Source organism: Argopecten irradians, chromosome 10 (genome assembly GCF_041381155.1).
Source record: "Argopecten irradians isolate NY chromosome 10, Ai_NY, whole genome shotgun sequence".
In the NCBI taxonomy this organism is placed as follows: domain Eukaryota; kingdom Metazoa; phylum Mollusca; class Bivalvia; order Pectinida; family Pectinidae; genus Argopecten; species Argopecten irradians.
This window is the reverse complement of record NC_091143.1, coordinates 43,294,599-43,307,149: the sequence shown is the minus strand read 5'-3', so window position 1 is coordinate 43,307,149 and position 12,551 is coordinate 43,294,599.

The window sequence follows — 12,551 nt, the reverse complement described above, 5'->3', positions numbered from 1 at the left end:
CTACAATCATGTCAAATGCGGCCTTGTGTCGTATGCATTTGTTACTAAACACATCTCCTTCCCTGACAGTTGGTTTTCAATTGTAACCAATTAGTCCTGTTTTATGTATGTTTCAGTTCTGGACATCGCCATTGGACATTTATGTATTTGTGTGATTTATGGAAAAGGCTAGGGCAAACAATTAAAGTTGTCTGTTAAATATCTAAATTATTGTGGGTGGTACTGACACATTTTAGTAAGAATAAGACACTCGCCTCTTCTGTGATCCATTTGCTTGAAAAGCAAAGCAAAAAGCTAATTCATGAAACAAATCTTATTCGCATTATCGCGTGTGTACCACGATATGATCTCACAGCAGGATACATTTTAATATCTAACATTTACTTGTCCACTTCTAATATATATAACTAACCAAGCCAAAATCAAATATCAAGTTGGGTGCTATAAATGACAGCCAAATCGTGGGACATTGTAACTCTCTATAAAAAGGTACAAGTCAGATCTAAGGTACGTGGTTATGTAACAGGAGATTAGCCCACGAATTGGAATGGCCCCATTAATGTTGAGATCGCAATAATCATTTATGCGCGCTAGCACATAATGAATTTGCCGATCAATTGAAGATTATCTGTGAAGCTCTGGCATCTATATAGATAATGATGACATCACACGTAGGAATACACATCTTAGATTTTCATATGATTCGTCAAAGAGGTGACACATCTCTAATCAAAAAGGTAGGAAAATAAGAGGCCCAAGAAGCCTTGACGGTCACCTGAGTGCTGCTACAGAAAGAGCATTGCAAAGTTGGTTAAAATCTGTAAAAGTATTTACGAATTAGAATAAACTTTTAAGTTGAACCTTCGTGATAGTTAGTGTATTATGTTACCAAATCTTATGCCTAAAATTCCCATTTGCTTTGCCAACGTTAAACAACAAAACCAAACATAGAAGTCAGTCAGCTTCAGATTTTTGAAATTTTAGCCATTTTGACCCCCGCCCCTCTGGTCCCTGGGGGATTAGCCAGGACCAATATGGATATGGTGTTAAAATGCTATTTCAGGCTGGCTAATAATTCTAACCAGTTTGACTCATTTCCTATTAAAACTAGAATATAATAATGTTCATAAATGTGTTTTTCCTATACAGTTGAAAAAAACAAAGATAAAGAAGAAAAAATCGGGACCGCAGAATTTTATGCATATAACCGAAATATTCGAATAACCGTTATTCGATTATGTGGAGTCCTCTGTATAACTATATAACTAGTAAATTTGACTCCCTCACCAGGGTCATTTATTACAGAAAATTAGTTAAATGTTGTCAGAATTATCCCAATGAAATGGCCATTGAATCCTATTAACAAATTTTCCATGACTGACTCCCATGGGCCTTAGGGGCGGGGCCAAAAGGAGTCAAATTGGCTAAAACTTCAAAAATCTTCTTCTGAAATTTCCGGAACTGCTAGAATTAAATACTCTTCATAGATGGAGAGGTCTTCAGGTCCTTTACAAAAATTGTGAATTATATGACCCTGGGGTTTCATTTTTCCCCCTGGGGAGGGGGTCAAGTTCACTTTAGTTTATATAGGAAAACACACATTAATGAATGCTAGTTGCTTGATTTTCATAGGCAATTAATCAAACTGGGTTAGAATTTTTAGCCTAAGATAGCATTTTATTGTCATATCCATATTGGTACTGGCCGACCCCCAGGGACGTTAAGGGCAGGGCCAAAAGGAGTCAAATAGGCTAAAACTTCAAAACTTTTAACACATTTATGAACATTATTTGCTTATTTTTCATAGAATATTAGCCGAACTGGGTTGGAATTATTAGCCTGAAATAGCATTTTAACACCAAATCCATATTGGTCCTGGCTGACCCCCAGGGACCAGAGGGGCGGGTCCAAATGGGGTCAAATAGGCTAAAACTTCTTCTGAATTCACAGATTTGATGGAACCAAGTACTCTTCATAAATTGGAAGGTCTTAATGCCCATTACAAAAATTGTGAATTTCATAGCCCTGGGATCTCAGATTTTCCCTGCAGGTAGGGCGTTAGAATTGTACCTGCTGCCCCTATTGCATGATCGTAAAAGGCGACTAAATTTAGGATCTTATCTTTTCTCTTCTTCCTAACTGACTTTATCTTTCCTAATGCCTCCCTTGGCACCGCCTCACTTTTGGCCTTGAGTTGAGCGTTCGCCCCTGTGAGGAAGGCTATAGGATCTGTCCCCTGGCCGAGACACACCCAAGTCTATAAAAGAGTGGTAGTTTCTGCTCCTGTTAAGCGTTCAGCATACAGGGAGTGGGACGACTGGTTCGCCCGTTGTCAGTATAATGTGACCGGGTGGGGTGTGTTGCTTGGTGTCTTCGGCGGCATGCTTCAGTGATATAGCACTATAAAAAGGGCAACAGTTCCACTATACAAGAAGACACAACACGAACATACCGCAGTCTCCCAGTACACTCACCTTGCACAACATACACGCAACACACCGCATACATGGGAGGCCGTCCTTACATGACCATAGCTGTTAATAGGACGTTAATAAATCAAACAAACAAACAAACAAGGGAAGGGGGTCAAATTTAATATAGTTTATATAAGAGAGAACACATTTATTAACATTATTTGCTTAGTTTTCATAGAAAATAAGCTAATCTGGGTTAGAATTATTAGCCTGAGATAGCATTTTAACACCATATCCATATTGGTCCTGACTGACCCCCAGAGGCCAGAGGGGCGGGGCCAAAATGGCTAAAATTTCAAAAATCTTCTTCTGAATTCACAGTGTTGATGGAACCAAATAATCTTCATAGATTAAAAAGTGAAATTTGTAAAATCGCTGACTTCTTGTTTGGTTTTGTTGTTTAACGTTGGCAAAGCAAATTGGAATTTTAAGCATAAGGTTAGGTAACATAATACACTAACTATCAAAATGAAAAACAAAAAATAACAAGAGGCCCAAAGGGCCACAACGGTCATCTGACTACCTTGGCAATAGTAAAATTAATTACATATGGGGTCACTTTGTCAGGACCATGTCAGGATCATTTCATGCAAGTTTCAGCCAAATCGCACTGGTAGAACTTGAGAAGAAGTTCAAAATGTGTTTTCAAGATGGCGGCTTTGGCGGCCATCTTGGATTTCAGATCGACCCGAAAAACAACACTTTGTCAGGACCATGTCAGGATCATTTCATGCAAGTTTCAGCCAATCGCACAGGTAGAACTTGAGAAGAAGTTCAAAATGTGTTTTCAAGATGGCAGGTGTGGTGGCCATCTTGGATTTCAGATCGACCCGAAAAATAACAACACTTTGTCGGGACCATGTCAGGATCATTTCATGCAAGTTTCAGCCAAATCGCACAGGTAGAACTTGAGAAGAAGTTCAAAATGTGTTTTCAAGATGGAAGCTGTGGCGGCCATCTTGGATTTTGGATAGACCCGAAAAATAACAACACTTTGTCGGGACCATGTCAGGATCATTTCATGCAAGTTTCAGCCAAATCGCTCTAATAGAACTTGAGAAGAAGTTCAAAATGTGTTTTCAAGATGGCAGGTGTGGTGGCCATCTTGGATTTCAGATCGACCCGAAAAATAACAACACTTTGTCGGGACCATGTCAGGATCATTTCATGCAAGTTTCAGCCAAATCGCACAGGTAGAACTTGAGAAGAAGTTCAAAATGTGTTTTCAAGATGGCGGCTGTGGCGGCCATCTTGGATTTCAGATCGACCCGAAAAATAACAACACTTTGTCGGGACCATGTCAGGATCATTTCATGCAAGTTTCAGCCAAATCGCTCTAATAGAACTTGAGAAGAAGTTCAAAATGTGTTTTCAAGATGGCAGGTGTGGTGGCCATCTTGGATTTCAGATCGACCCGAAAAATAACAACACTTTGTCGGGACCATGTCAGGATCATTTCATGCAAGTTTCAGCCAAATCGCACAGGTAGAACTTGAGAAGAAGTTCAAAATGTGTTTTCAAGATGGCGGCTGTGGCGGCCATCTTGGATTTCAGATCGACCCGAAAAATAACAACACTTTGTCGGGACCATGTCAGGATCATTTCATGCAAGTTTCAGCCAAATCGCTCTAATAGAACTTGAGAAGAAGTTCAAAATGTGTTTTCAAGATGGCAGGTGTGGTGGCCATCTTGGATTTCAGATCGACCCGAAAAATAACAACACTTTGTCGGGACCATGTCAGGATCATTTCATGCAAGTTTCAGCCAAATCGCACAGGTAGAACTTGAGAAGAAGTTCAAAATGTGTTTTCAAGATGGCGGCTGTGGCGGCCATCTTGGATTTCAGATCGACCCGAAAAATAACAACACTTTGTCGGGACCATGTCAGGATCATTTCATGCAAGTTTCAGCCAAATCGCACAGGTAGAACTTGAGAAGAAGTTCAAAATGTGTTTTCAAGATGGCGGCTGTGGCGGCCATGTTGGATTTTGGATCGACCCGAAAAAATAACAACACTTTGTCGGGACCATGTCAGGATCATTTCATGCAAGTTTCAGCCAAATCGCACTGGTAGAACTTGAGAAGAAGTTCAAAATGTGTTTTCAAGATGGCGGCTGTGGCGGCCATCTTGGATTTCAGATCGACCCGAAAAATAACAACACTTTGTCGGGACCATGTCAGGATCATTTAATGCAAGTTTCAGCCAAATCGCACTGGTAGAACTTGAGAAGAAGTTCAAAATGTGTTTTCAAGATGGCGGCTGTGGCGGCCATCTTGGATTTTGGATCGACCCGAAAAATAACAACACTTTGTCGGGACCATGTCAGGATCATTTCATGCAAGTTTCAGCCAAATTGCACTGGTAGAACTTGAGAAGAAGTTCAAAATGTGTTTTCAAGATGGCGGCTGTGGCGGCCATCTTGGATTTCAGATCGACCCGAAAAATAACAACACTTTGTCGGGACCATGTCAGGATCATTTCATGCAAGTTTCAGCCAAATTGCACTGGTAGAACTTGAGAAGAAGTTCAAAATGTGTTTTCAAGATGGCGGCTGTGGCGGGCCATCTTGGATTTCAGATCGACCCGAAAAATAAGAACACTTTGTCGGGACCATGTCAGGATCATTTCATGCAAGTCTCAGCCAAATCGCACCGGTAGAACTTGAGAAGAAGTTCAAAATGTGTTTTCAAGATGGCGGCTGTGGTGGCCATCTTGGATTTCAGATCGACCCGAAAAATAACAACACTTTGTCGGGACCATGTCACGATCATTTCATGCAAGTTTCAGCTAAATCGCACCGGTAGAACTTGAGAAGAAGTTCAAAATGTGAAATGTTAACGCACGGCGGACGGCGCACGGCGCACGGCGGACGGCGGACAACGACGGACGAAACATGACGACTATAGGTCATCCTGACCCTTCGGGTCAGATGACCTAAAAATTCTAATACGGAGGTTCAACTTTAAAATTTTATTCTGATTCGTAAATACTTTTTACAGATTTGAATCAAGTTTGTGCAATGCTCTTTCTCTAGCAGCACTCAGGTGACCGTCAACGCTTCTTGGGCCTCTTGTTCGTTTTGTGGTATAAACATAATACACTTACATTTTAAGTAGGAAAAGATGTATACTCACGAAAGAATGGCAAACAGTGACGTTCAAATGATGTTTATATCAACGTATAAAACTTCTTAATCGCTCGTGCAACACACGTTTGTGTCACGTACTGATACACGTGTCGTTACGTGAATTATACAGATAGGTGACGGGTATACAAATCACTACTACATTGATATAATAAACAAATTAATGAAGTGGAGAACATAGACTGTTTAAACAAAAGGAAAGAGAGAAATCAAATAAAAATTCATATACAAACAAGGGCCCAATGGGCCCGAATCGCTCACCTGCAATCTGGTAATTATACATAGTTCATACTTAACAAATAGAGTAAATAAGAATTTATATCATCCCTAAGCACATTAGAGGCCTCTTTGCCTCTTGGTTATCAAAAAAAAGTCGTTTAAAGATTTTAGCCTATTTGACCACTGTGACCTTGAATGAAGGTCAAGATCATTCTTTTGAACAAACTTGGTAGCCCTTCATCCCAGCATGCCACAGGCCTAATATCAGGTCCCTATGCCTTTTGGTTTTTAAGAAGTCTTTTAAAGATTTTAGCCTATTTGACCCCTGTGACCTTGAATGAAAGTCAAGGTCATTCATTTGAACAAAATTTGTAGCGCTTCATCCCAACATATCACATGCCCAATATCAGTCTCTAGCCCTCTTGGTTATTAAGAAGAAGTTGTTTAAAGATTTTAGCCTATCTGACCCCTTTGACCTTGAATGATTGAAGGTAAGGTCATTCATTCGAAGAAACTTGGTAGCACTAGGCCTTGATCCCTGCATGTCATAGGCCCAATATCAGGTCCCTAGACTGTTTGGGTATTAAGAAGTCGTTGAATTTTTTTAGCCTTTTTGACTCCTGTGACCTTGAATGAAAGTCAAGGTCATTCATTTGAACAAGCTTGGTAGTCCTTCATCCCAGCATGTTACATGCCAAATATCGGGTCTCTAGGCCTCTTGGTTATTTGATCCCTGTGACCTTGAGTGAAGGTCAAGTCCATTCATTTGAACAAACTTGGTAGCACTCTATCCCAGTATGTCACAGGTCTAATATCAGGTTCCTATGCCTCTTGGTTATTAAAAAGAAGTGGTTTAAAGATTTTAGCCTATTTGACTCTAGTGACCTTGAATGAAGGTCAAGGTCATTCATTTGAACAAACTTGGTAGCCCTTGATCCCACCATGCATCAGACTCAATATCAGGTCCCTAGACGTGTTTGGTTATTAAGAAGAAGTCGTTTACAGATTTTAGCCTTTTTGACCACTGTGACCTTGAATGAAGGTCAAGGTCATTTATTTGAACAAACTTGGTAGCCCTTGATCCCAGCATGCCACAGGCCCCATATCAGGTCCCTAGGCCTCCTGGTTATTAAGAAGAAGTCGTTTAAAGATTTTAGCTTTTTTGACCCCTGTGACCTTGAATGAAGGTCAAGGTCATTTATTTGAACAAACTTGGTTGCCATCTATCCCAGCATGCCACAGGCCCAATATCAGGTTCCTAGGCCTCTTGGTTATTAAAAAGAAGTCATTTAAAATTTTTAGCCTATTTGACCCCTGTGACCTTGAATGAAAGTCAAGGTCATTCATTTGAACAAACTTGGAAGCCCTTCATCTCAGCATGCTACATGCTCAATATCAGTACCCTTGGCCTTCTGATTCTTGAGAAGAAGTCATTTAAAGATTTTAGCCTATTTGACCCTGTGACCTTGAATGAAGGTCAAGGTCATTCATTTGAACAAACTTGGTAGCCCTTGATCCCACCATGCATCAGGCTCAATATCAGGTCCCTAGACCTCTTGGTTATTAAGAAGAAGTCGTTTAAAGATTTTAGCCTTTTTGACCCCTGTGACCTTGAATGAAGGTCAAGGTCATTCATTTGAACAAACTTGGTAGCCCTTCATCCCAGCATGCTATAACTCAAATTTCAGGACTCTAGGTGTCCAAGTTTTGGAGAAGAAGTTGTTTAAATGGAAAAGTTGACGCCGGACGGGACCGGACGACGGACGGACGACGGACGCTGCACCATAGCATAAGCTTACTTGCCCTTCGGGCAGGTGAGTTAAAAATTATACTACATATACTAATGTACATGTATGTGTGCTAACTTCTTTCATATACATGTATATCTTGTCTATGCTTGCAGGTGATTTTAAGCAAGCGATCGTCAAAAATGTACCTTTTGGAAGACCGGAAATTCTCTGAAAAAAAATCTTCGAGCCTATCAAATACATCCTTGTTCTTGGGATGAAATTATATTCGAAATAATTGATAACAAAAATCAGTTTCCAGTATCAGCTCGCGAGTTGTACAACACTGCTACTACCAGTCAATTGAAAAGTAGACTTTCACCAAAGTTATCAAAGCTAATGAAAGAACCAAATGATGACGCTGAAATCAGGTAAAAGCACATCAACACATGCATAATATAATTCAATTTTTATAAAAGTAACAGCACAGGTTTACGACGTGCGCGCAAAAAAAACCTCAAGGTCATTCATTTGAATAAACTTGATAGCCCTCCATCCAAGCATGCTACATGTCCAATATCAGTACCCTTGGCCTTCTAGTTCTTGAGAAGAAGTCATTTAAAGATTTTAGCCTATTTGACCCCCGTGACCTTTAATGAAGATCAAGGTCATTCATTGGAACAAACTTGGTAGCCCTTCATCCCAGCATGCCACAGGCCCAATATCAGGTCCCTAAACCTCTTCATTATTCACAAGATGTTGTTTAAATGGTTATAGCCTATTTGACCCCTGTGACCTTGAATGACGATCAAGGTCATTTATTTGAACAAACTTGGTAGCCTTTCGTCCCAGCATCCTACGGGCCCAATATCAGTACCCTGGGCCTTTCGTTCTTGAGAAGAAGTCGTTTAAAGATTTTAGCCTATTTGACCCTCGTGACCTTGAATGAAGTTCAAGATCATTTATTTGAACAAACTTGGTAGCCATCCTTTTCAGCAACCTACAGGCCAAATATCAGTACCCTGGGCCTTCTGGTTCTTGAGAAGAAATCATTTAAAGATTTTAGCCTATTTGACCCTTGTGACCTTGAATGAAGGTCAAGGTCATTTATTTGAACAAACTTGGTAGCTCTTCATCCCAGCATGCCAGAGGCCTAATATCAGGTCTCTAGGCCTCTTAGTTATTCACAAGAAGTTGTTTAAAGTATTTTAGCCTATTTGACCCCTGTGACCTTCAATGAAGATCAAGGTCATTCATTTGAACAAACTTGGTAGCCATCCTTATCAGCAACCTACAGGCCAAATATCAGTACCCTGGGCCTTCTGGTTCTTGAGAAGAAGTCGTTTAAAGATTTTAGCCTATTTGACCCTCGTGACCTTGAATGAAGGTCAAGGTCATTTATTTGAACAAACTTGGTAGCCCTCAATCCCAGCAACCTACAGGCCAAATATGAGTACCCTGGGCCTTCCAGTTATTAAGAAGAAGTCGTTTGAATGAAAGGTTTACGCACGCCGGACATCGGACGGGTCAGATGACCTAAAAATACTAGGGAATCGTGACCTGGGGATGTAGCCAATCTGATTAAAATACAGATCCTTATTATCACTACGTTTGAGGATCTGAGAAAATCCCATTAGGGGTCATGTCGAGGTGACCTTTGGAAATGGCCAATCAAATTGCTACTTGCAAAATTTTGACAGTGAATTTCAGGGACAAAATAATTGAAAAACTGTCAGAATTATTTTCGTTTACGTAGTCATCTCGCCCAAAGAGCACAATAGAGCTAATCGTATATGTATGTTGGGTCGAAATATCGTTTACAATGGATGTGACAAGGTGTAGAAAATGTATCTGATATGAAGACCACGTTTGGTACAAAGGTCATCTGGACGTGACCCCCTACGGGATATTGTCAGATCCTTTATATAACGAGTGGTTATAAAATCTGTATTTTAATCAGATTGGGGATGTAGCGTGTACTTTTCCGACTAAAGATTTATACACGAATCCTCGTAATTCAACTTTCGACATGAAATAAAATTCGCCCATAATCCCATCATATCATATACCATAGTGACCAGTAAGGAATTGTCTTCAATGTAAGCTAAAAAATATATAGATCGGATGATTCTGTGGTGTTCAGAGCATTTTAAAATTAATTACCCCATTTTCTGGAGATGGGATATACAGGGCTAAGTAAACAACCTTTCAGTATTTTTAGTAATTTTTTTTTTTTTTTTTTTTTTTTTTGCGCATCGTAAACCTGTGGTAACAGCAAATCATACCCTTTGCCCAAAAGGAAAGAAAATGAAGCTGACAAAATAAAACTAATGTGAATGTCTATAAAATACAAATGTACATTACTATACAATCGGTTGCGTTCCCTGAGCATCAGTAAAAAAAACAGAACAAAGATGAAACTTAGAGTAGCTCAGAAACGGATGCAGTCTATGACCAGATTCAAACTCGGTAATAATGTGGCAACAGACGAAGATAATCATGTCAATTAAAAAATACACACTTACAATACATGAATATAGTATAGAATAAAATAGAATAGAAATAGAATAATAGTATAGAATACATATTTTCAATTTTCGTTTTTAACATGTAGCTATATGCATGTAGATTGATTACGTTGCCTGTACATCTACTTCATACTAACGACACATATTGGTGTTAATGGGCTATGAAAATCTTTTCTTGACTTGTGTAACATGCAGTACCAAACTTTTATTTTGTCCTATCAACGAAAAATAATCACTGCACACCTTTGTCCTGTCGATGTCATGTGACAAACTGTTTTGTTCTTTCAATGTCAAATTGTGACCGAAAATCACATATATATCCACACGTTTGGCCAGACAATGTCAAATCACATATATTCTAACTTTTACGTAATATACAAAGAATTTCTATATTTGAGTTCGTTGAGTAACCATATACAACCAGTCTAAACACTCGGTAACTCGACATCGGCGGGGAGAGGGTAGAAATGCGAACAATCTAGCTATTTCAGTTACATGCGATTGAAAATATGTAATTTTAATACGATATAACTATAAGGTACATTACAACTAAGGATATTTCTTTTGCATATTATTCAATCGTTTCGCTTAAATTGAAATTAAAACAAAATCACGTTTCCATTAACTTAAAATTTTTATTGAAATATTCCGTAAACAAACATGATAGTTTTAGCAAATATGAAAAAATACGTTGATGAAGCGATTCTGCAAAAGAAAAGTAAAACGACATGTTAAATAACATTATGAGGACAATGTTAAACATACTGAAGATATGCGTAAGCATGAGCTACAAAATACTTTCTACAGTGTATTCACGATATTTTTCTTCACACAGAAGATAAAAAATAATTGTTACAGACTTTGTTCATAATGAAGTTTATATGTAAAACCCTGGCTTGAGTTTGTCGGTGTTTGAATATGCTATTCACAAAGGAAAATAATCTAATCTAATACTTTTTTAATAAGAAATCAATTAATTTACCTGAAATGACACCGGTCTCAATATCCACCGAATACAACTGGACTTTGTCTCGGCCACGCTCTTCCATATCCACGTCCGAAACTGCCTTGTCCGTATACCCCAGGGAAGTTGTTACCATATCTAATTCCGGATACAAGTCCACCATAGCCAGCATTTCTTCCAAAACCAACATCAATTACTGGTCCCAAGCCATAGCCATACGAAGTGTCTGTAAAAAAGATGAAATCAATTGTACACACAAAGTTCTTATGTATCTACCGCAAGCAAAAATCAACTCATTTCATATGGTCTTTCCCATTCAAGTTTTAAAACACCGTCGAATTTCCATCGTGTTACGAAATAAATAGTATCCTAAATTCGTGATTTTGTGTTATGCTTTAAAATATTATGTCAATTGAATCAATATGTCTACTTAAAGATGCTCCACCGCCGACAGAGCATAAATGATATTCATCATTTGAACAATATTTGGTGATTAATCATGTATATATATATATATATATGTCTAATTAACACAGAAAATAATTTTAAATAATTTATTTTGCCTTTGGTGCATGCGCAATCAGTACTTCATTCCATATAAGATATAGTGCCACGGAATTTTTTCGGGATGCAATTTATTATTTTTCATATTTTTAACTTGAAGTAAAATTGGAAGCTCAAACTGTTCAATGGTGGTAATGGTGTAAAATAACCAAAACTAAGGAAAAATACTAAATCGTCTGCTTCTGTTTTTGATAGTGAAAAAACACCATTTGTCAGCGGTGGAGCATCTTTAATGATGTAAAGTCAACAATCACAGAGTACTTGGTACTACATACCATAGTAATGACAGAAAGCACAAGCCAACAGACAGGACAGGATAAGTACTACCTTCATCATGGTTACAGATGGGCAAGGACTGTAACACAATTATTTGTAATAGGAATTTTAGTTAACAAACAAAAGATGATGCTAAAATTAATAACTGATAAGAAAACAATCATATGCTACATTTAACTGAAACATTATTGTGATAACGACATGAATATCATGAGAAGATGAATACAATACGAAAGAGATGTCGATATTACCTGAACGTCGTTATTCAATGTAGAATGAAAATTGAGAATGGTTTGGAGAAGTTTCACTGTCATATTTATACTGATACAACTGGAAGTTAAGGGATTTTTTGTCGAAATTTAGTCGTAAAAACGCCATAAATTGTCGTTATTACGGGAAGTGACCAGTGCCGATCCAGTGACCTGTGCCCAGCGAGTTATGATAATAAACAAGTGATCAAAACGATGCCCGAGGCTGTAGACCAGCGTTGTTTTTGCGTATGGAAAGTTCGTTACCATACATAACTATTTATGACTGTGTTATACTACATTTTACAAGGAATGTATATAATGGAATTGAAATTTCAATATCAGACAGCAAGTAGGAATATAAGAAACGCGCATATACAATTGAATACCGATTATGCATTCCTA